At 42.7% G+C, this 24,893-nt stretch overlaps 1 long non-coding RNA gene across 1 annotated transcript in view; it reads right to left on the reverse strand.

Annotated features, from left to right (window-relative positions):
• The window catches only part of LOC145419591 (uncharacterized), a 110,306-nt gene extending 90,398 nt beyond the window's left edge, over positions 1–19,908 (reverse strand). Inside the window, exons 1-2 of the long non-coding RNA XR_013900887.1 lie at positions 19,775–19,908; positions 19,129–19,586 (exon numbers count right to left, since the gene is read on the reverse strand). This is a non-coding gene — a long non-coding RNA (uncharacterized LOC145419591). The remainder of the gene's footprint in view (positions 1–19,128; positions 19,587–19,774) is intronic.
• Positions 19,909–24,893: the final 4,985 nt, after the last annotated feature.

Genomic DNA, 24,893 nt, shown 5'->3' on the forward strand with positions numbered 1-24,893 from the left:
TTACCCTTTTCCCTGCGGTGGGGAGAGGCAGACCGCCCCGACTCCGCAGCAGCAGGGAGGCCCCACACTCCAGACCCCAGTCGGACGGCCAACTCCTCCTCCTAGCCCCCCGCTCCAGCAGGCCGCAGAGAATGGGGGTGAGAGAAGACTCCAAACCTCCCTCCACCCGCTCATTGTAGTGTTGATGCTTGTGTGTTCTAAGGTGCATTTAAAACCCAGGAGGGCATGGAGCTACCTGCCAGAGAGCAGCAGGTAAGCGCATGGTCCCTCCTGCTAGCCCTCAATGTCTACGTGTATTTAAAATTGAGAGGTGGGCAACGACGCCAGGGGTGAGGTGTACACCCTGATGGTCTATTGGAGTCCGTGTATCGTGCCCACCCCCAAGATCCTATATGTATGTGTAATGAGAGTGTGAGTAATGTGAATGTCTAAGTTATGGGATAAAATTGAGGCAGAGGCAGCCAGAAGGGGACAGAGGGGGGGTAGCCTCTTCTGCACCCTGGTGACATACCCCTACTCCAAGGTCCTGCATGTGTGGGTGGTTGTGGTGGAGCGGGAAGAGGGAGGCAGCTGGAGATGGGGAGTGAAGGAAGGGAGGGGCAAGTGACCCCTCCCTGGGGCCAGCTCCCCCGCTGACCCCAGTAGGCACCCCCATACTCCGCGACCCGCCAGGGAAAGGGGGCCCAGGCCCATCCAGACCGGGGCCCAGTGCAGCAGCGCTTCCCGGCCCCACAGAGCCCGGGACAGTCCACCCAACCCCACCACAGAGAAAACTGCACCCACCCCACCATCCACTCATCTTCCAGACTACATAAGACAATAGACGCCCAGGCTGAGATCTTCCTCCACCTCTCCTGTATCTCCCCCTCCTGCAGAGAGAGTTCCTGAAGAGAAGAAAGCTCCTGCAAGATGTGACAATCTCCCCCACCAGTTGAAGAGCCCCCCAGGTGGCTCGACGCACCGGCGGCACCCTGCGCCAGGGCTGGGCCCCCATGCACCCACCCGCCCACAACCCCGGCAACACACCAACTAGGACCCAAGGTCCCGAGGCCCGGTCCAGGTCCCAGCCCAGAGACGGAGCGCCCCCAGAACCTCACGCCCATCCCGGACCCACCCAGGGCCAGCCAGGCTACCAGGTCAGTAACCCACGTCCGTCAGCACAGACCCTCCCCTAGCCCCGCTGCACGCAGCCGCGAGGAAACAGTCACCTGAGAGCCAACAGAGCCCCTAACCGGACATGACCGCTACCCCGGGTTGAGCCTCCCAAGGAAGATGCCTCCGGGGAACCCCCCGACGCCCTAAGCCTGTCCCTACCCCCACACCAATCACAACAGTGAAGGCGGGACCAAACTATGACCCCCCACCCCCACTAGGTGATGGAGCTGATCAAAGGAGCCCAGAGCAATTGATCTGATGTGGTGGCAGAGGCTGTATCAAGACTAATGTAATCTAATAGATAATTTCTATATTGGTTAGAATTAAGATTGTTTTCATTTTTCTAGTTCATGAGGACTGTTTTCTTGGCTATGCATAGGGCAGTGAAGATCATATGGGCGATATTCTTTTCTGAAGTGACATTATCTAAGCTGCCCAACAAACACACTAAGGGGGAAGTTGGAATGTTACATTTCAGACACTTCGATAAGTCTTCACATATCTCGTGCCAAAACTTCTGAACTGGTGGACAGAACCAAAGAGCGTGGATATAATTGTCCGGTGAATTGGTTTGGCAGTGTGAGCAGTTGTTGGTAGACGTAAAGCCCATCTTGAACATCCGATGACCTGTATAGTGCACTCTATGTAATATTTTGTATTGAATTAATTGAAGACTGGGATTTCTAATTAGATGAACTGAGACTTTCTAATTAGAAAAAAAAAAAAAAACTAAACTGAGACTTTCTAATTAGATGAACTAATGATCTGAGACCAGAAGTTTAGGTCTAAGTTAACTGATAAATCCGCTTCCCATTTTGCAATAGGAAGTGATATTAATTCATCTGTTTTAGAAAGCATTCTGTATATTTTGGATAGTAATTTGGGGGTTTTAAGAGTAAGAAATTGAACCACACTTGGTGGTGTTTGTAGTTAAACTTGACCCGGTTTAAATTTCTTTTTTACTATGGATTTAATTTGTTGATATTCTAAAAATCTTTTCTTGTTGATCCCATATTGTGTAACTAGTCCGTCAAATGAAATTAATTCTGTTCCTTCTAGTATATGTTCTAAATATTTGATTCCTTTACCACTCCAATCTGAAAAGTTTATTATATTATTGTTTTGTAATATGTCAGGGTTGTTCCAGATAGGTGTACGTTTGCATGGGATTAATGAAGACGCCGTCAATTTTAGAAACTCCCACCATGCTGTCAGAGACGAGCTGATGTTGATGCTTTTAAAGCATTCATGTCGTTGGATGTTTGAGCTGATAAATGGTAGGTCTGAGATCTCTAGATTATTGCAAAGTGCTTGTTCTACATCTAGCCAAGGTTCATCTAAGAGGGTATGTTTTAGCCATCCTGAGATAAACTGAAGCCTGTTGGCTAAGAAGTAGTGCTGAAAGTTAGGCAGTTCTAATCCTCCTCTATCCTTGGTCTTTTGTAGTGTTTTTAAGCTTATACGTGGGGGTTTATTTTTCCAAAGGAATTTGGACATACATGAATCTAGAGATCTGAACCAATCTTGTGGCGGTTTAGTTGGGATCATTGAGAATAAATAATTTATTTTTGGTAAGACCATCATTTTTATAGCGGCAACCCTTCCCATGAGTGATATGGGTAGACATTTCCATCTAGCCAGATCATCTTCTACCTTCTTTAAAAGTGGGATATGGTTTAATTTAGTTAGATCTGCAAGCTTGGAGATAGCTCAGTAGGTAAAGTGGTCGCCCCATGATCGGAAGGTCGGCGGTTCGAATCCACTTAACGGCTACCCTGAGGTACCCCTGAGCAAGGTACCGTCCCTACACACTGCTCCCCGGGCGCCTGCTTAGTGGGCTGCCCACTGCTTCACTGAGTGAATGGGTCAAATGCAGAGAAAAACAAGTAATTTCCCCATGGGGATCAATAAAGTATCCATTATTATTATTAATACCTAAATATTTTATATTTCCCGATTGCAGTGGTTTAGAAGAGGAATTATGGAGGGAGCAATTAATCGGAAGGACTGTAGATTTTGACCAGTTAATTGAGTAATCTGATATTCTTGTAAAAAGAGGTTATCAATTCAATTACCCCAGAGATATTGGTTTGTGAATTTTGGAGAAAGAGTAACACATCATCCGCATAAAGGCTGATTTTATGTTCCACGTTCTTGCATTTTATGCCCTTAATTACTGAATTCTGTCTAATTGCTGCTGCTAGTGGTTCAATAAAAATTGCAAACAGTGAAGGGGAGAGTGGGCATCCCTGCCTGGTGCCCCTCAAGAGACAGAAGCTGGAGGATGTCTGGTCATTTGTTCTAACACAAGCTGTTGGGGAATTATATAATATTTTTAACCAGTTTATGAAAGAGGATCCAAAACCAAATTTGTGTAAAGTTGCAAATAGAAATTTCCAGTTAACTCTGTCAAATGCTTTTTCTGCGTCTAAAGAGAATATTGTAGTTTCTAGGTTTTTACTGTATGAGTAGTCTATCAAATTAAGTAATCGACGTGTATTTGTTGATGAGTGCCTACCTTTTATGAAACCAGTTTGGCCAGGATGAATTAAGAGGGGGGTTATTTTCTCCAGTCTCTTTGAGAGAGCTTTGCAGATTATTTTAAGGTCTACATTTACAAGCAGTGTTGGTCAAGTTACTTGAAAAAAGTAATCAGTAACTAATTACTGATTACTCCCCCCAAAAAGTAATCCCGTTACTTTACTGATTACTTATTTTCAAAAGTAATTAATTACTTAGTTACTTAGTTACTTTTTAAAAACACGATTTACAACCTGAAGAGGTGATAAAGTGATAGATCTTTCAGCCCAATTCTACTTTTTCTACATAATCCATCATACAAAATGTAATCAAATGGAAAAGTCTCTTTTTTTAACTTGTTTTATCAGTTTTAATCTTTTAACTTTATGCATCAAGCAAAACATTTAATTATATGCAACATTCTCTGACTTGAATAAATTAGTTTAACATTTATACCTATTTTCTACACATTCCAGCACATAAAATAAAATATTTTTTGTGTTTTCACTCACTCTTTCAAACAGATGCAAGTAAAACACAGCAGAAAATAAATAAAGTCAAAGACTCAGCGGTCCTTTTGCTCTATTTTCACCTGTAAAGCAGGAGCAGGGTAGGCGGAGGGTTACCCTGGTGTAGGTGTGCTGCGGTCAGTTGAAGAATCCGCGCGAGTGTCTCTGTGAGTTTCCCATCACGTCGTAGCTACTCGGTGCTTGCTCGGAAGTTTAGGGGTTTTTTTCGCTGGAAAAAGAAGTTTTCTTCCCACGCACGATGGACGCTAATGTTTTTGTCACTTTTTATGGAATCAAACTCAAAGTAAGGTCAGTACTTCCACACTTTAAACGCTGCACGCTCATACTCTCTCCCGCACTCGATATATTATCCATTGTTGATCTGCACACAGCTGCTGTCACCAACGTCGCACTTGCTTACGTCACTGTCATGAGACATTCTCGCAAAAAAAATCACGGTTTTAGTAACGCAGTAACGCAGCGTTCCTACGGGAAAGTAACGGTAATCTAATTACCGATTTTGCAATAGTAATCCCTTACTTTACTCGTTACTTGAAAAAAGTAATCAGATTACAGTAACGCGTTACAAGTAACGCGTTACTGCCCATCTCTGTTTACAAGGGATATTGGACGATAGCTTGAGGGATATACAGGGTCTTTGCCTGGTTTTAGCAGGAGATTAATGTTTGCAGAATTCATATTTGATGGAAGTCTGCACTTTTCTTTGATTTCTAACAACGTTCTGTAAAAAACTGGTGCTAGAATCGACCAGAATTCTTTGTAGAATTCTACAGGAAAGCCGTCTGGACCTGGAGCCTTATTATTGGGCATACTTATCAGGGCTTCCTGGAGTTCACCTGGTGTCAGTGGTGAATCCAGTGCCATTGCTTGAGTGTCCAATAATTTTGGAAGAGTTATGTTGTCTAAAAACTGATCAATTTCTTTTTTAGATGGGTTTATTTGTGGTGAATACAACGTTTTTGTCACGGCTGGCGGAGAGCCGTGTGGAGTGGAGGAAAAGGAGGGCCCAAAATGCAGCAAACTGATGATACGAGTGACGTTTATTTACAGGGTGGTAGTGGCAAAAACAGGCAATGAACCATGAGTAATTACAAACGGAAACCTAAACTGGGAGAAACTAAGTGACAAACCTGGGACCATACAAAAGGGGTGCGGGGCAGAGAGACGCAGAGACAGGAACACCATAGAACGCAGATGAATGTAGATTAACGCAGTGATACATGGATGAACGCAGACGAGCCGACGAGGAGCACAGGCAGACACCAACTATAAATACACACACCAGGTAATGAGGAAATGGCACACAGGAGGGGACACAGCTGGAACTAATGGGCATAACGAGACACAGACCTACAAAGTAAAACAGGAAATCTAGAACCCGAACCGGACACAAGGGGGGAGGACACAGAATAACTAGAACAGAGGGAAATAATCACAAAACACAAAACGCTGGGTCAACGACCCAGGACCATGACAGTTTTATAGAAATCCCTGAAAATGTTGTTTATTTGTATCGGATCATATATTGTGTTCCCAGATGAATCTTGAACAGCACAGATAGTTGTTTTTTCTTTATTTATTTTTAGCTGGTTTGCTAGAAATTGACCGGATTTATTACCATGTTCATAATTTTGTAGGCGTAGTCTTTGTACTAAGAATTTTGTTTTTTTTTATCAATTATCTCATTTAATTCTAGTTTTGTTTTGCGTATTTTGTTCAATGTTTCCTGATCTTGGTCGCACGCGTAGGCTTCTTCTAGTGATTTGATGGTTTTTTCTAATTCCTGAATATTTTTGTTTTCTTTTTTCTTTTTATGTGATGAGAAAGAAATTATTTTACCTCTCATCACAGCTTTCCCTGCTTCCCATAGAACAGAAGCTGATGTTTCGGGAGTGTCATTATAGTCTAAATATGAAGTCCACTCTTTTTTAAAATATTTAATAAAGTCTTCATCTTTAAGCAATGATATATTAAATCTCCAGTTTTTACTTGGTGTAGTATTATTCTTGTGCATTAGTGTTAAAGATACAGGAGCATGATCGCTGACAGCTATAGGGTGAATCTCAGTGTCTGAAATGTCGTTCAGCAGTGAGCTGCTGACCAAAAAATAATCCAGACGAGAGTAGGAGTGATGGACATGTGAGAAAAAAGTATATTCCTTACTGGTGGGGTGAAGGGAGCGCCATGCATCGCAAAGACCAAAGTCACTCATATACTGTTTGATTATATTTGTGGACTGCCAATTACGCTGGTCTTCTATCTCATTATCAGATGAGCTGGTCACTGGCAAATATGCTCTGGATAATGTGTCTACGATGTACATTTCACTTCCTGGCTTGTACTGTACTTGTACCTGATATTTTTGCAGTCTCATTAGGAGTCTCTGTATTCTTGCTGGAGCACTGCTCAATGGCTTTTTCATTATCACTTCTAGTGGTTTGTGATCTGACTCCACGTTCACTTCTCTTCCATATACATACTGATGGAAACGCTCTGCACCAAACACAATCGCCAACATTTCTTTTTCTATTTGTGCATAACGCTGTTCAGTCTCTGTTAATGAGCGTGATGCATAAGCAACTGTATTGCCCTCTTGTAGTAAGACAGCATCGAGTCCACTTTTAGAAGCATCGACAGATAGTGTTACTGGAAGCTGTACATCATAGTATCTGAGCACAGGAGCTTCAGTAAGAATTGTTTTCAATTTCTTGAACACGTGCTGATGCTCACCTTCCCACTGCCATGCAGCATCATCTCTGGTAAGGCCACGTAATGGCTCTGTGTGTTGTGACATGTTTGGAATGAACTTTGCTAGGTATGTCACCATACCCAGAAATCGCTCCACATCTTTTTTTGCACTTTGGTGTAGGCATTTTTTTACTGCCTCTATCTTGCTCTGATCTGGTTTCAAACCATCTGCTGAGAAGATGTGACCAAGGTATTTAATTTCCTCCAGGCCTACCTTGCATAAACTTCTCTTCCTTCTCCCAGGAAGAGAAGTTGATGATGGAAGAGATCACTTCCCTTGCATCCATTCACTTGCATCCATGTTGCACACAAACGCTGTCTCAGCAAAACCTGTAATATCATCTAAGACTACCCCAGGTAGAGCACCGCTTTCCCCTCCTGAGACGCCTGACGGTTTGCCAGAATCTGTTCGAGGCAGTCCGAAAGTCTTTTTCCATGGCCTCTCTGAACTCCTCCCACACCCGAGTTTTTGCTTCAGCTACTGCCCGAGCCTGTCGGTACCTGTCAGCTGCCTCCAAAGTCCCACAGGCTTCCTTCACCTCTGGTGTCCACCATTTGGTTCCGGGGTTACCACCACAACAGGCACCAACCAATTTGTGGCCGCAGCTCAATGCAGCAGCTTCGGCAATGGAGATGCTAAACATGGTCCATTCGGACTCAATGTCTCCAGTCTCCCTTGGAATGCTGTTGAAGCTCTGCCGGAGGTGGGTTAATGTAGTTAGTACCTAATGTACACAGATAGCATTCTGTTATGTGTGGGTTTTTTTTTTATTAATTATGACCTGGCCTGCTCAGAACCCAAATCTCAACATTATTAAAGCAGTACGGAATAATCTCAATGGGAACAAAAGATGGTTAGCGGGAACAGCAGGAACAAATCAGGAATAACAAGACATGGGAGATTAAACTTAGAACAAGGTACAAACAACTAAAGGCTATAAAAATAAAGGTAGAAATAACACCAAGACAAAGATTGGATCACAACAAGGAACAGAGCAGACCATGTTTTTGGTGTGGAAAATCAGAATTTCAGGCCAACTTTTCAACAACACAAGTGATTATAGAAGGTAGTGCACTTGTGGAGAATACAAAATTGCTTATGACGGGCAACCAAATAGAGCAGGGTTAAAAATGCTGATTAGGATGAGCCGGCAAGGATATCAAAACTAAATAAGCAGAAGAATGAGGCCAGAGGCTAGACTTGTATTGTGTACAGGGCTGACAGCCTTAAATGGAAAAGTCTGCCTTTACTATACATTACACCAAAAGTGTGATATTCTGCACCACATGATACTTGTCTAGTTGTAGGGAAAACAATCACACTACTCTGTCAAGCCATTAATAACTGTTTGTGAGTCACTTTGTGTGTGTGTGTGTGTGTGTGTGTGTGTGTGTGTGTGTGTGTGTGTGTGTGTGTGTGTGTGTGTGTGTGTGTGTGTGTGTGTGTGTGTGTGTGTGTGTGTGGCTCCAGGGTGTTAATTTCCAGCGATGGGATGAGTCCTTGGCATCCCAGCGTGATTCATATTAAAAGTCAATTGGCCTTAAAATTTGGCCAGACCCCCAAAGTCTGCAGCAGTGAGGCATGACTGTCAACTAATGAGAGAGAAGTTCACAGTCATACTGGCTGAAATTGAATCTGACCAGAGAAGCCAATGGGCCAGAGACAGAGTGTCACAGCGACTGACCATTACACTGATGACAACTTTCCTGCTAACTGATCCATACTTGCCCACCCTGCTCCAGTACATTCTCCCCAGTGCTGGCGGCCAGTTGGTAGTGTGCTTCTGTATGTGTGTATGTCTACATGTGTTTCTGCATGCATGTGTGACACATTGAGATTGATGAAAACTTAAAGAACTCTTACATCTATAGCAACAATTTGCTAGGGATATGTACAAAGAGCAAAAACCTGTTTTGTCAGTAACCCCCTGGCCAGTAACATCAGCAAGTGCTATCAACGTATCCTTGCTCTTAATTTCTCGCCTTTGTGCCTGTCTGGTGAGGTATGTCAGTGCTGGCTGAGAAACAGAACGAGATGAAGCCAGGAAGGCAATCTCCCACCTGCTGGGCTGTGATTTCTGAACTATAATTACTGTGCACACAATTTGCTGCAGCGCGAAACTTTATCACTTAGGACCAGAGCATTCATTACTGGCTTGGAAACTTCTACAGTCTCCTTTCTAGACGTAACAGTTTTTCTCCTCTAACATTAATATATCTGGTTTATATATCTGTGAAAGAGCAATATCAGGCATTCACATTCAGAGGTTCTGTTTAAGTTCTGGGCTGATTAGATGAATGCCCATGAATAATTGTTTTGTTTTTCCTCATTTTGGTAACAATGCCTTACTGATTTGTTTTATTTTTTTCACTGATTTCTTTTAACAGTGTAGAGAGACACTCTCACAGATGTGAAGGTTTTTTAATGACGCTGGTATCCCATCTTTTTAAAAAGACATACTTACTTATATATACTTATACTTATAAGATTGCCAAACTTTAAGTCCTACTTAAACAGAGAAGAAAAAATGTATACATAATGGGAAGAAACAATTTATCTAGTAAATGTTACACACTAATATTAATGCATAAGATCTGTGAAATTAAGAGTAAAAGTGATTACATGTTACATTCTGGCCACTTGGTGGCAGTGAGACTAAAAACATGTCTTCCATTATCACTGAGATAGAAGACTAAAATATTTTACTGAACAATCAGCTACAGATTGTTGCTGGACATATTGTTGCTGGGGGCTTTAATAAGACATGTTTGAAATCTGTACTCCTCAAATTCCACCAACACATGTACTACCAGGGGAATAGGACACTGGACCACAGTAACATCAAGCATCCCTACAGAACAACACCCCTCCCCCACCTCTCCCTGCTACTCATCCCTCCCTACATCTGCCTCAGGAAAAAAAACCTTCCAAGCACCTGGGCCATTAAAACATAGATGATGCTCTCCTCCAGCTACTGGACTGTTTTGATCTGTCAGACTGCTCCATCTTTCAACAGCAGGACCTGGAGACCTTCACTCACTCTGTCCTTTTCTACATTAAGTGCTTTGTATAGAATGTGACAGTGACAAAAACCATCAGAGTTTTTCTAACCGAAAACCTTGGATGACAAGTGAAGAACAGGTTCAGAATACATAACTCAGCCTTCAGACCGAGGGACAGTTCTCTGTACAGCACTGCCAGAGCTAGCCTGAGGAGGAGCAGGCCAAGGAGGCCTACAGGAGGTGGAGAGAGGGCTTGTGGAGAGGCATCCAGGCCCTCACCACCTGCAAAGGCCAGAGTCCCCCAACCTCTGTCTAGCAGAGAATATCAAGACCTTCTTTGCTTGGTCAGAGACCCATCCCAGAGACTGTGCTCAAATCCTCACCAGGCTGACTCATGCCACCATTGCCATCTGTCTGAAGGCCTCCACCATCATTCCTATTGCCAAAAAGGCTGGAATAGAAAGCCTTAATGACTTCGGATCTATAGCCCTCATATCTGTAGTCATGAAGTGTATCGAACGGATAGTGTCTCAGCAGAGACTGCCGACCTCCCTGTCTCGACCCCTACCAGTTTGCTTATACAGCAAATCGGTCCAGTGAGGGTGCCATCACCATTATCCTTCACTGAGCACTGAGACATCTGGAGAACAGGAAATACTACGTGATCATGCTCTTCATCCTTACCATCAAATCAGACCACCTCGACATACCCCCTGCTAGTGGTAGCAGCAGAACCCATCCTGCGACTGCAAGGTCTGGTTACTGGTTGTTACTGGTACTACTGCTACTGCACTGTCAACATAAGGCCCAACAGCTAATATGTCGGTTTTTTGATACAGTTTGTTGCATCTATGTCTAGTTTATATTTCTCTGAGCCTCTGAACATTTTTGCTGTTGTTCATACGTCTTTATCAGCCACTTCTTCCAACGAAACTCTTTTCCACAAGGTGCACAAGTACACAGGGAACGTAGAGGAGACGCTAGTTGCATTAAGAGGTTTGATTGGAAGAAGACAGATCAATCCAACTGTAACTACAGGGGTCCAACAAAGAATGGCCACGCATCATACTGATGTCTTCGGAAATTTATTTCTCTCTCTCTCTCACTCTTATTGTCTTCAGACACCGTGAAAACTGAAGAAACACAAAGTTTACAACATAAATGTTTTGAGCTTTTCAGTCTCTCATATCAGTGTCCATAAACAGTCTTGTGCAAGCAGAACAGAGAAAATGCACAATAATGGATATCACAAAAATGTCCTCTCATTACCACTGTAGAACACGTATGCAACATTATACAAACAATATACATGGAACCATACCGTGTGCGCCTCTTGGACCACATGCAGAATAACATTAACGCTGAGGCTGTAGATGCATCTGTAGCCACGTATCCATGCTAGCTCCACAATGCCGTGATTGTGCTCTCAACCAAACTCTGGTCATGTGACAATTACAAACTTTACCTCATACAAACTTTACAGCACTTTACATATTTAACAAACCCATATTTTGTAATCACATATTTTAGACATGTTTTTTAATTAATGTTACACTTTTATCATCTTATCTTGTAAATAAAAGAACTAAATTGAGCATGAATCTATCACAGAAACATGCAATAACCAACTTTATTTTAACTGTCTCAGGGACAGTTACACTCCCACCAAATTACTATGATTTATGAAATCTGTAAATAATTTGAATAAATCTAGGAATTTACAGAACCAAACAGTACTTAATTGTGACAAACTTGCAAGTCAATCCTAATACTTTAACCATCCCATACACATTTACAGAAGCTCCACTGGAACATTCTAGTTACTTTCTATTAGGACCACTAATTTATGTATAGGGCGTTCAAGAGTGGATGGTTTATTGAGCCTTTCACCCTCTTTCGATAGTTTTCTATTTCTTAGTTGTATTCTGGCTCGTTTTGGCTAGTTGCTGAATCCTAGCAACTACATTTACTGCTGTATGCCATTTTGAGAACTTTTTGAGTCTCTCCAAGAAGTTCCTGTCCTCTACTACCTTTGTTTGTAGTATTTGTGTCGTTTTGACCTCTGGATCACCTACCAGAAGGTCTGGAGTTGAGTCTGGTGTGACAAGCTCTCTTTCCCACAGGAAATGAGGTCCAATGAGCCAATTTGAACTGATGAATTCCGCTACTGTGAGGCCTCTGGAAGCGTGATCCGCTGGATTTTGATTGGTGTCAACATAGTGCCACTGTGCAGGATCAGTTGCTTCTCTGATTCTTTGCACTCTATTAGCAACAAAAACGTGAAATCTGCGAGCTTCGTTGTTAATGTAGCCCAAAACCACCTGTGAATCAGTCCAGAAATACTCTTGGTCAATTTTGAGCTCCAGTTCCTCTTTTAGCATTCTGCTGACTGCTGAGGACACCACTGCTGCTGTTAATTCCAGCCTTGGTATGGTTACAACTTTTGTGGGTGCAACTCTTGCTTTGCCCATGACTAAGGAGCAATGCACTTGGTCTTCACTCATCACCCGAACATATGAGCACTGACCATACCCACGATTGCTCGCATCTGAAAAGTGGTGGAGTTCTATTCTCTGGACTTTCCCAAGGCTTTCAGGTACATCTTGGGATTTGGAGTCTCTGCAGGTTCTTCAGATCAGTGACCCAACTCTCCCACCATTGTGGCTTCAATTCACCAGGCAGTGGCTCATCCCATCCAATGCTCTTTAGACACATTTCCTGTAGAATTTTCTTTCCTATTAGAAGGAAAGGAGCCAAGAAGCCTAATGGGTCAAACACAGAGGCTATAATGGACAGAATTCCCCGTCGTGTTACTGGTTTCTCCTCCAGGGCAACTTTAAAGGAGAAGGTGTCACTGCTTACACTCTACCTTACTCCCAACACAGTCTGAACTGGGAGTTCATGATGGCTGATGTCCACATTCTGGGCTCCACTAGCTCGTTCACTATGTGGAATTGACTCCAGGACTTCTCTGTTGTTGGATATGAACTTGTGGAGCCTTAGTCTTGCCTTTGCACACACCTTCCGCACATCTCTCACTAGTTCAATGGCTGCATTCACAGTTTTTACACTGATTAGCCCATCATCAACATAGAAACTACTTCTGATGAAGTTGGCTGCTGTGGGATGTTCCCTTTCATTTTGGCTCGCAAGATACTTCATTGCATAATTTGCGCAGCCTGGTGAGGATGCGGCCCCGAAAAGATGGACTTTCATGCGATATTCTTTTGGCTCTGTGTTTGTTTCACCATTTTCCCACCACAGGAATCGCAAGTAATTTCTGTCCTCTCTGTTTACATGAAATCTGTGAAACATCTTCTCTACATCACAGATGATTGCAATTGGGTGTTGGCGAAATCGGCAGAGTACTCCAGTCAAACTGTTAATGAGATCAGGTCCGGTCAAGAGGTGATCATTCAGAGCTGTGCCACTGTACTTTGCAGAGCAGTCAAACACAACCCTGATTTTTTCCGGTTTTCTCGGGTGATAGACGCCTTGATGTGGAATATACCACATATTTCCTTCTCTGGGATCATCTTCAGCTCTTTCAGCGTCACCTCCCTTGAAGACATTGTCCATGAACCTTACATAATCGTCCTTAAATTTGGGATTTTTCTCAACGCTTATTTTCTGGCAGCTCAGGGCGTGCCTTAAAGGGAAGTGGCATCTCTAGGTGCCCATCAGCATTCTGGTGTATTTTCTCATTTAGCAGTTGCGTGAACTGTATGTCATCTTGTGATATGCTCTTTTCTCCAGGAGCTGTGTCTTTGAAGTCTGACTCAAGCACTCTGATGATGGTGGCTGGTGTCAAGGGTGGAAGTTCCTTAACAGATAAGCGATGGCACAGGCCTGTCACTTCTGCTGATGTTGCCATTTTTTGTGAACTGCCAACAATGCTCCAGCCCAGGTCTGTCTTGATTGCATATGGCTCTTCGTCACCTCCCGCGATTACTTGCCGTGGTGCCAGTGCTCTAGGACAGTCGTAGCCTATTAACAGCCCGACCTTGCAATCCATTAACTCAGGCATCTCCTGTGCTATTTTGATTAGATGTTCCCATCTTTTGGCAGTTTCAGAGGTGGGAATGTGTGAACGTTCAGGTGGGATGAAGTCTCTGGTATGGGCAAGTGGCAAGTTGATAAAGCTTTTGGAGGAAAACCCTCTAACTCTGAGCCCACTAACTCTTTCGCTCTGAACAATGGAATCTCTTCCCATCATAGTGGTTAGCTTTAACTTCACTGGCTCTAAACTCATCCCCATCTCCTCACATACCCCTTGATCTACAAAAGTGTTGCTACTCTGTGTATCTAATAGAGCATACACTAAGGTCTCTCTCTCTGGAGTGGTGGTTGAAGAAACCCACACAGGCACGATCATGGATGTGCTCCCACCATCTCCTCTGTCCATGCAACAAGAAAGTGCAGATATGTTTTCTTCTGCCTGCATTCTATGTGATGATGTGTTCACTGGAGTCTTTGGACGGTCTTCGTGAAGAGCTGTTGGATGATGTTTTTTACAAACCCCACAAGTCGCCTTGCGCTTACAGTCTTTTGAATTGTGTCCTCTTCTGAGACAACCAAAGCACAGGTTATTGTCAAGTATGAACTTTCTTTTGTTCTCCACGGACATTTTAGCAAAGATCTGGCATTTGTGAATAGAATGGCTTTCTCCACAGCAAATACATGTGACTGAGTTTGATAGCAAAGCATTTGCTTTTCTTTCTATATCAGGCTCATTTGAATTGTTCTCCACTCCGCTGTATCCTGTGGTTGTTCTCTCTGATGCTTTCACATTTGTGATGTATGCATTAGCTTTTGGACGCTTTATGTCTCTAGCTGACCTTTCTTCAGTGTGTTTCAAGGCATGAAATGATGTTACAGGATTGCATGCAACTTCCGCTTCTTGTGCAACAAAATCAGCAAATTGTTTGAAGCTTGGATATTCTTCTTTTTGCTGTAACTGCACTGTGACGCGACGATTCCAACGAGAAGTCACCCAGTCAGGAAGTTTTTGGAGCAATTTTTGATTCTCTTCACAGTCATTTAACACCTGCAGTTCTTTGATGTATGGCATAGCATTGCTGCAGGCTGTCAGAAAATCACTGAATTGTCTCAGTTTAAGCGACTCTCTTGAACCAATCTTTGGCCAGTTGTTCAGTTTTTCCCTAAATGCACGCTGAATTATAAAGGGGTGGCCATACCGAGCATTCAAAGCTTCCCAAGCTTGGTCATATGCTTCGTCATCCTTTCTGTAAAAGCTTCCCTCCAATACAGACCGTGCTTCTCCACTGATGTATTTGCGTAGGTAGAACAACCTGTCAGCTGGATTTGTGCATCGCCGCTCTATCAAAGCTTTGAAACTAGTGCTCCACTCTAAGAACTTAAGTGGGTCCCCTGAGAAGACTGGGGGCTCAGGTGCAGGAAGTCTGGTGAGGACCATTGTGTCATGCAAGGCTTGCATTAACAATGACTCATTGTTATTATTGTTTGGTTGTTCATTGTTATTATTCTTGTAGGTTTGCTCTGGTATGATTTCTTCAGGAGCTAATGGAGGACAACTGACTGCCGCACTGTGTGCGCTTTTGTCTTCTCCACAGGCTTCACTTGAATCTGCTTGAGAATAAGCCTTTAGCTTTGCAGTTATTACCTGAAGATCTCGCTGATTTTCTAGTCTTTTAAGCTCTTGCCTTTGTGTAGCAATAGCCTCCTCCATCTCTATCTCGGCCTGCTTCGCGGCAAGCTGTGCAGCACACTCTGCCTTTTTTACATTGATGCTTTGCTGCTCCGATAAACAGCTTGAGCGGCAGCTACGTACAGAAGGTCGGGAGATTGTAGTCCCAAATATTGACCGAGCATATTCTCTGTCTAGCACCATGTGACGTCTCGCATTTTCTGCCTTAGCATCAAACTCTTCTTGCCCCACTTCACTCATACGTACTTTAAGTATTCTCATCAAGTCCGCTGTTACTGCTGTGCAGGAATCCATTTTTCTTCTAGTCTCAGTAGAAGGGGCTGACTGCGATCTCATATCTTCGTATGTATTTTTCACTTGTGACTCTAGCCCTTCGACAGTATCCATCATGTCAGCTAATTCCTGGTCAGAGCACTCATCTTTAAGTTTGGAACGTGTAGCTTTAACTTGTTCTTTCCAGCTTTCATATAGTTTGATAAATTTACTCTCCTTCTGAGAAAACTCTTGTTGCTTAAGTTCTAGCATTTTGGGCGTTAACTTTCGCTCCCTTGAGGATTTCCTGGGCTCTAGTCTTGAAGTATTAGAGGCAGGCTTCTTCAACATTATCTGCTTGATTTCTATTTTAGCATGAATATCACCTATGAGTAACTCCAATTTCTCTCTTTCGACATCATCAGTGTGTAATTTCAATTGTTCATTCAATCTACTTAGCTCTTCCTTAAGGGAATCAATTTGTTCTCTGCATTCTTCAATATGTGATTTTTCTGTGTTTACTGACATTGTACATGTTTCAGCAAACCTGCTGCATAAACAAGTTGTTGCTATATGTACATGCGATCCTGGCAAATATACAATTCTCAGTACAATCTGATTCTTGCAACAATTTGCTTAACTACACCCCTTGTTATTCTTCTTTTAAGTTGAACTCTTAAACATTATTAGAACATTTTAAAGACCATCTCTCCCTTCTGCTACACCCAATATACACACAAAAGATCAAGAGCACTGGGATTACAACCAAAACCGTGAGAACATGGCCGCAGGACGCTATTCCGATGCTTCAGGACTGTTTCCACTGCACAGACTGGGATGTATTCAAGGTGCAGGACACTGACAATCGTGTCGCATTGGACAGTTACACCTCCACTGTCTTGGACTACATCTGTTTCTGTGTGGACAATGTAACAACTTGGAAACGATTCCGTGTGTTCCCTAATAATCCACCCTGGATGACACACGGAGTTCAACAACTTATTCGAACAAGGAACAACGCTTTCAAATCCGGGGACCAGGAGGCATACAGTGCTGCCAGGGCCAACCTGAGAAGAGGCATCAAGACTGCCAAGCAGCAGCACAGGAGGCGTATCGAGGCCAGGTTTGAGAACAACACAAACCCAAGGCAGGTCTGGGAGGGCATCAGGGCTATCACGGACTACAAAAGAAGAACACCATCACCCTCAGCCGACAGTTCTACTCTGGCTGAGGATCTAAATCTCTTTTATGCCCGTTTTGACAGGGAGAACACCGACCCTGTCCTGTCCCCTCTCCCCTCAACCGACCCTGCTCCGGTCCTGAGCACTCATGAGCTGAGGCGTGTGTTCTGGAGCATTAACACCAGGAAGGCGGCCGGGCCGGATGGAGTGCTGGGCCGGGTGCTAAAAGACTGTGCTGCGGACCTGGCGGACGTCTTCACCTCTATATATAACACCTCGTTGTCCTGTTCACTGGTACCATCCTGTTTCAAAGCAGCAACCATCGTTCCCATCCCAAAACAGTCAAATGTCACATGTCTGAACGATTTCAGACCTGTGGCACTCACCCCCATTCCCGCCAAATGCCTGGAGAGACTGGTCATTAAACACATCAGAGCTGCTTTTCCACCATCCCTGGACTCGCACCAGTTTGCATACAGGGAGAACCGGTCAACCGAGGATGCGATCGCCACAGTGCTGCACACATTACTGAAGCACTTGGAACACAGGAACACCTATGCACGGCTCCTCTTTGTAGACTACAGCTCGGCTTTTAATACCATCCGGCCATACAAACTCCGTCCCAAACTCCACCAACTGGGACTTAACTCCTCTCTGTGCAACTGGATTGTGGACTTCCTCACTAACCGTAGACAGAGTGTCAGAGTGGGTAAGAACACCTCTTCCACCCTTGTGGTCAACACCGGTGCCCCTCAGGGGTGTGTTCTGAGCCCTCTGCTATACACTCTCTTCACCCATGACTGTATTTCCTCCTGCGCGTCCAATCTCATTGTTAAGTTTGCAGATGACACTACAGTGCTCGGACTTATATCCAACAATGATGAGACAAACTATAGGACAGAGGTGCAACAACTAGAGTCATGGTGCCACGACAATAACTTGGTCTTAAACACCAAAAAGACCAAGGAGATCATTGTAGATTTCCGGAAGAGGGGTCATAACAACCATCTGCCTCTCTTCATTGGCAGTGAGGCGGTGGAGAGGGTGAGCAGTTTTAAATTCTTGGGGGTAACTGTGACCGAGGACCTGTCCTGGGGCAACCATATCACCTCAGTTGTACGGAAGGCCCAACAGCGCCTCTACTACCTGAGGAGACTGCGGAGCGCACACATTCCCAGATCTCTGATGTTGAACTTCTACAACTGTGCCATCAGCAGCGTTCTGACGTATGGATTTCTAGTGTGGTTCCCCAGCTGCACCAAGGCCGATCAGCAAGCACTCCAGCGGGTGGTGAAAGAAGCTGGCAGAATTATTGGAACAAGTCTGCCAGAGATCAGTAATATCTTCCCCACTCGCTGTCTGAGGAGGGTGCACAGTATCCTGCGGTACCAACATCACCCTGCGCGCCACCTTTTCCATCTGCTGCCCTCAGGGAGAAGGTACAGGTCTATACAGGCCAGAACATCCAGACTGGCCAACAGCCTGTATCCACAGGCTGTGAGGCTCCTGAACTCTCTGCCCCCCTCTCACGGACAATAACCATATCCAACTTCTTAATAGCAATGAACTGGTCTGCATTGGTGCATCATATCTTTATTCTCTTCCCCCTCCTGCCCCCCCCCCCCCCTCTTTCTTAAATAGATAACTATCATATCTGATATCATATCTCACAGTACAATAATATTGAATGGGTTGCATTGTTGTATTTTGTCATGTTTCTCAGGTCTTTGTCTGAATTTCTACGAACATTATTGCTAAGGATTGTCTTATTGCATTGGAGTCACACTGGGTTAAATATGTACACTTGGGTTTTAAGGGGTATTTATTCTTTTCTTCTTTTTTTGGGGTTGTATGGAAGCCCCAAACGCAATTTCATTGTTCTTGACAATGACAATAAATAAATAAATACTAAATACTAATACTTAAACAACACCACTTGTAAAATAAAAGGGAACACTTTGGCTATAATGACAGGTTGGTTACCTTTAACTCAGTACCTTTCTTAAACAAAATAAATTATTATTTTAATAGACCTCTCCAAACTCCAAACCTCTCCATGAAGTTGTGGATATATCACAGCCCAACCTGGCGCTGACTGAAGAGCCGTTATCTTTTCCTTGAAGACCGCCAGGGATTTTACAGTTCTTGCTGTGTGCAGCGGCAGAGATTTGCAGAGCTGTAGTTTATGATGGTCAATGTCGCCCTCTATTGGTGAAGTCGTGGTCGTTGCCGTCCAAAGCGCCAATAATGGTGTTTCCTCTTTTTAAGTTTGCAAGCCTCTTTTCCGCTGTGTTCTCGAACCACACACACTGCGCTGTCAAGAACGTTTCTTCTTTTCTTATTCTGGAACATGCATTGCTTCTAACGTCGAACTTCCAGCCACGTTGGCGGTACGTTTTCACTGTAACTACAGGGGTCCAACAAAGAATGGCCACGCATCATACTGATGTCTTCGGAAATTTATTTCTCTCTCTCTCTCACTCTTATTGTCTTCAGACACCGTGAAAACTGAAGAAACACAAAGTACACAACATAAATGTTTTGAGCTTATCAGTCTCTCATATCAGTGTCCATAAACAGTCTTGTGCAAGCAGAACAGAGAAAATGCACAATAATGGATATCACAAAAATGTCCTCTCATTACCACTGTAGAACACGTATGCAACATTATACAAACAATATACATGGAACCATACCGTGTGCGCCTCTTGGACCACATGCAGAATAACATTAACGCTGAGGCTGTAGATGCATCTGTAGCCACGTATCCATGCTAGCTCCACAATGCCGTGATTGTGCTCTCAACCAAACTCTGGTCATGTGACAATTACAAACTTTACCTCATACAAACTTTACAGCACTTTACATATTTAACAAACCCATATTTTGTAATCACATATTTTAGACATGTTTTTTAATTAATGTTACACTTTTATCATCTTATCTTGTAAATAAAAGAACTAAATTGAGCATGAATCTATCACAGAAACATGCAATAACCAACTTTATTTTAACTGTCTCAGGGACAGTTACACCAACTCTTGATAATAGTAGTAACAGTGAATCAATGCTATCATGTTATTATTATTTCATAAAAATGTCCCTCAAGCATGCACTATAAAATGACATTTTTGTGTTAACTGAAGCATCTATTTTACTTAAAGCACATTTAAGCAACAGAAGCTGATTCAATGTCCTTTAGAGGCAAGCTCATTTATATTCCAGGTCTTCAAAAATACTATCATGATCTAGCAGAATGATCACCTCAGTGGAGAGTACTGTTTAAATTACACTGGTTTATTCACGGGAGAAACGTCTGTCAGTGATATGTCCCAGTATTAAGTAAAGGGGGCATATCCAAATGAAGCCCGTGTTGCGGTCCTTATTGTTCTTCTGAATATCACGTGACCAAAGATAAACGAAGTCCTGATTCTCTTAAATGTCTCTGCTTCGTTATCAATCTGAGCTGTAAAAAAAAAAGAGGCAGAAATTAGTTTTTGTATGAGCTGGATCTGAGGTGATTCTGAGGATTATCATTGTAAGGACATTACAGGGAGTGCAGAATTATTAGGCAAGTTGTATTTTTGAGGAATAATTTTATTATTGAACAACAACCATGTTCTCAATGAACCCAAAAAACTCATTAATATCAAAGCTGAATGTTTTTGGAAGTAGTTTTTAGTTTTAGCTATTTTAGGGGGATATCTGTGTGTGCAGGTGACTATTACTGTGCATAATTATTAGGCAACTTAACAAAAAACAAATATATACCCATTTCAATTATTTATTTTTACCAGTGAAACCAATATAACATCTCCACATTCACAAATTTACATCTCTGACATTCAAAAACAAAACAAAAACAAATCAGCGACCAATATAGCCACCTTTCTTTGCAAGGACACTCAAAAGCCTGCCATCCATGGATTCTGTCAGTGTTTTGATCTGTTCACCATCAACATTGCGTGCAGCAGCAACCACAGCCTCCCAGACACTGTTCAGAGAGGTGTACTGTTTTCCCTCCTTGTAAATCTCACATTTGATGATGGACCACAGGTTCTCAATGGGGTTCAGATCAGGTGAACAAGGAGGCCATGTCATTAGTTTTTCTTCTTTTATACCCTTTCTTGCAGCCACGCTGTGGAGTACTTGGACGCGTGTGATGGAGCATTGTCCTGCATGAAAATCATGTTTTTCTTGAAGGATGCAGACTTCTTCCTGTACCACTGCTTGAAGAAGGTGTCTTCCAGAAACTGGCAGTAGGACTGGGAGTTGAGCTTGACTCCATCCTCGACCCGAAAAGGCCCCACAAGCTCATCTTTGATGATACCAGCCCAAACCAGTACTCCACCTCCACCTTGCTGGCGTCTGAGTGGGACTGGAGCTCTCTGCCCTTTACCAATCCAGCCACGGGCCCATCCATCTGGCCCATCAAGACTCACTCTCATTTCATCAGTCCATAAAACCTTAGAAAAACCAGTCTTGAGATATTTCTTGGCCCAGTCTTGACGTTTCAGCTTGTGTGTCTTGTTCAGTGGTGGTCGTCTTTCAGCCTTTCTTACCTTGGCCATGTCTCTGAGTATTGCACACCTTGTGCTTTTGGGCACTCCAGTGATGTTGCAGCTCTGAAATATGGCCAAACTGGTGGCAAGTGGCATCTTGGAAGCTGCACGCTTGACTTTTCTCAGTTCATGGGCAGTTATTTTGTGCCTTGGTTTTTCCACACGCTTCTTGCGACCCTGTTGACTATTTTGAATGAAACGCTTGATTGTTCAATGATCACGCTTCAGAAGCTTTGCAATTTTGAGACTGCTGCATCCCTCTGCAAGATATCTCACTATTTTTGACTTTTCTGAGCCTGTCAAGTCCTTCTTTTGACCCATTTTGCCAAAGGAAAGGACGTTGCCTAATAATTATGCACACCTGATATAGGGTGTTGATGTCATTAGACCACACCCCTTCTCATTACAGAGATGCACATCACCTAATATGCTTAATTGGTAGTAGGCTTTCGAGCCTATACAGCTTGGAGTAAGACAACATGCATGAAGAGGATGATGTGGACAAAATACTCATTTGCCTAATAATTCTGCACTCCCTGTATGGAGCCACCACAACGGTCAAAAATATCAGCAGTTAGGGAGCATTTTGACATGCTATTGTCCAATAATAACATAACGCGCATTCGTGTGTATTTACATTATACAGGACTTCACATGGGTATTCTGCAACTGACACACCTTTAGGTTTAGGTATCCACTGGTATGTAGCCCACATGATTATCAAACCATGTATGTAATCAGAACGATGCCACCTTGAAACGAAACCGAAAAAAATATTGAAACCGAAAAAAAATATTGTAACTGAAATAAATGTACTGAAAAAGCTTGTATTGAAACCGGGGAAAAAAAATGATAGTGAAAAACTATTAATTGAAACTGTAATTTTTTTGTTTTCGCTTACAATTTTTTTTTTCAGTTTCAATCCACTTTTCGGTTTCACTCTGCTGGCACTGTTTTGGCGTACGGGGGCGCGCTGGGGGGGGGGGGGGGGCGGGGATTCCGACCCGCATGTACTTGCATATGCTGACCAATGACTGTAGAAAAGCAGGGTGACGCTGACCCCCCCACCCACTAGAAACGTAAAGGCAAATAGGCGGAGCGGTTAGTGCTACGTTTGTGCAGATTTGTGCAGGTAAAATTAGCGTTTGTGCTGCTATGATTTGAGATATCTGTTAGGTATTTTAGTACCATGGGAGCATTTACTGGATATTGTTTTATAGTGACATTATGCAGGAAAACTCTGTCATTCAATAAGGCCCCTTTGTTTTAGTTATTTTTCTCTTTGACCCAAGAATTGATGTGTGAGAATCACAGGCTGGTACAAGGTTGAAATACCACAGAGATCACTCCCTCAGCTACATTAGTTTCTTAATCTTTTAGACGCCTGTTGAAGGCCAAATGGTTTGTTTCAGATTTCACTAATGTAAGAACTCTTCGTTTTGTGCCTTGAAAATATGTCGCTGAGATAATCACAATTGTAGCTGAACTAATAAACTACACAAAGGATGCTTCTTCACCCAAGGGCAGGAAGACGCTGCCTTATCTTGGTCTGTACTGGTTTAAACTGATAATCTGCTGTCTCATGAATTTTACCCTCTATATAAACTGTTGTACTTGTGAATAAAGTTGAGTCACTTTGGGAAGACAATCTAAAGCAGTCTCTGTTTTCTTGTTCTCCCAAGCTGCTCCCGAGCTCGTACTAACACGCTGAATGGCATGCTTGAATATTACTTGAGAATATATTTGACTGTGTTACAGACTAAGGTACATTCTCTGCTGATAGACGTCCACGCCTCGGAGGAAGCCGATCCACGGAGTAGGCCCTGGAAACAGTTTCCTTCAATATCCTGTTATGGTTTACTGCTGAAAAATGTCTTTTTCAAATGACCTTTCACTTTGTGTGTTCACTTGTTCAATAAAGTTCTGTTAAAAAAACCCTCTTGTTGTATTTAATTAGCTAAATTTGTAATGAGTGTATTTTTTTTTAACTTCAATTTCTTTACTTCAATCACTTTTTGTTCATAAAACCACGATGCAAATGCTTGAGTATTTTTTTTTTTTAGAGTGGATTAAAAAAACTTTATTGAAAACTACATTTGAACATTTTACACTCCCATGAACACTTTTTGAGAAACGAACAAGCTAGCAGTCTTTTGCATCAAATACACATTTTCTGGCAGAAAAAACTATTATTTGGCATTACTGTGTCTGAAGGATTCTTAGAACAGCGTTCATCTGATTTCTGAACAAGGTAAGCTTACATTTAAAATACTGAGGTTTTAGTTACTGAGTTAATACATGATATAGCTAACTGTCTGGATCAAAAGGATTTTTTTTCAATGTTAAACATTTTCAAAAATGTCCAAGAAAAAAGTTTCTAAAGCACTTTAAAACATGTAGCACACTGGACTAAAGTGCTGTACAGTACATGGGTTAAATACTCAGACTCAATTTAATAAACTCACAAATTCAATAGCTCCATCTTAAAAACAATAATTCCACAAAATATGAAAGTGTAGATTGGTGGAGAACTTGGGGGAGGGGTTGCTCCTGGCTGTATATATAGTTCAGAAATCACATTTTGCTCCATCATAATCAGTGTGTTTTTTTTTTTAGATGTCTCAAAAGCTATCTGTAGACAAGGTTTCCATTTTTGCAGTTCTTTGCAATTCAAAAGAGGCCATAGTCCAAAATGGCAAAATAGCCACTCCAGCTGCATCAGCCTGGAAAGAGCTGAGTCAGCAGCTAGAAGACAAGATGTCAGCAAAGGCCCTGTACACTTTTGTGAAGCTAAATAGACACAACATCTGGTCAGCTTTGGAAATCAGTGATCAGGAAAGTAATAGTGAAGGAGAGTTAGATTCACATTGCATTTCTCCTGGACAAGAAAACTGTCAAGCTTTTGAACTAGAAGTCCCTTTTGAGGACTGGGTTAAATTTATTCCTGAAAAGGTTGAATACAATGACAAGTTTTCTCCTACCCAAAAAAGGGAATACACAATTTTGAAACCTGGCACTTGGACTCATATCATCAACGATCTTATATGGAAGAAGATCAAAAATACATGTACACTTGTGTTCCGTAGAGCAAAGGTCCATCCAACTGTCAACAATAAATATCTGGACATCAGAGGCGACTGTAAGGAGTGTCATGGCCAGTTAGAAATGTCATGTGACAGACAGCCAGCAATTAATAGTCCAATGGTGCTCCAGTGTTTCATGAGAAATACAGATTTCTCCCTGCACACTGGCC

The sequence above is a fragment of the Astatotilapia calliptera genome, chromosome 13 (assembly GCF_964374335.1).
Source record: "Astatotilapia calliptera chromosome 13, fAstCal68.1, whole genome shotgun sequence".
Lineage (NCBI taxonomy): Eukaryota > Metazoa > Chordata > Actinopteri > Cichliformes > Cichlidae > Astatotilapia > Astatotilapia calliptera.